We start from the raw sequence: 1,063 nt of genomic DNA on the forward strand, positions 1-1,063 counted from the left end.
CAACTTTTGTGAGATAGGGATGCTTCCAGATAGAGGTAGAGAGTATATGGAAGTCCAAGCCTGAGAACGGTTCAGTTTTATCTCCAGAAACGAATACCAGCACAGTCTGCCCTGGGTACAAAAGGGTATTGAGAAAACCATCCATAGCCAAGATGCAGAGGAGAGAGAAGCTCTAAGGTTTGCTCATTAGACCCACTGAACAGGCCATTATGAGCAGAGGAGTGGTGTAGCACAAAGCACTTTTTCTTCTGGAGACAGAGGTCTCTGTTCTGGTGTGTGTCCAGCTTTGTTCCAAAGAGCTGTTTCTAGCACCAATCAGCCCGAGAATGGCTGCTGACAGTAAAGATATCCCTGGATAAACATCCTTCTCCTCTTCCCTCACTAAGGTCCTGTCCATGCTAACTTGTTTAAACTTTTCAAACTCACCACTGATGCTAAAGCAAATATGAAATGTAATCTTTGTTTAGTCGACATTTACTGGGCACCTACTATGTGTCAGGGAGGCCCCGAGGATATAAAGCTAATTAATAACCAGAGTTCTCTGTAGAAAGACATGGGGGGCGGGGGGGCTTCTCGGTCAAGCCACCCTTCCCAACCATAGTCTCTCCGGAGCAGAGGTTAGCAAAGAGTTAGCAAAAGCCTGACTGGTTACACCACTGCTACGGGCTGGTGATTTTGTAAAGGGGCCTTAGAAAGCCTTGGGCCTGGGTTATGTTTGGCTTAGCCTTCTCTTCTGAGACCTCATCTCTAAGCTGTGTGTTATGCTAGCTGGACCCAGAGAGATTTATTTTCATGACCTTTTCCGGATGCAGAATCCAAGCAGGGGGAGGGCGAAAATCAGCTCCGAAGCGGTTAATTTTACTGGCTCCTAAATTGATAAGCGGTGGGACGTCAGTCTGAAATGAACTCGCCTTGTTCGACGGGGTTCTAAGACAGCGGAACTCAATCAGCAGCGGGCCGCACGGTTCAAGGCTGCAATTCATCCCTCCGTGCCTCTGAAAAATGGGAGGTGACAGTTCATTTTGCCAGTGACAGTCTGTCGGTCTCGCTCGCTGCTTCTCCT

Source organism: Marmota flaviventris, chromosome 17 (genome assembly GCF_047511675.1).
Source record: "Marmota flaviventris isolate mMarFla1 chromosome 17, mMarFla1.hap1, whole genome shotgun sequence".
Lineage (NCBI taxonomy): Eukaryota > Metazoa > Chordata > Mammalia > Rodentia > Sciuridae > Marmota > Marmota flaviventris.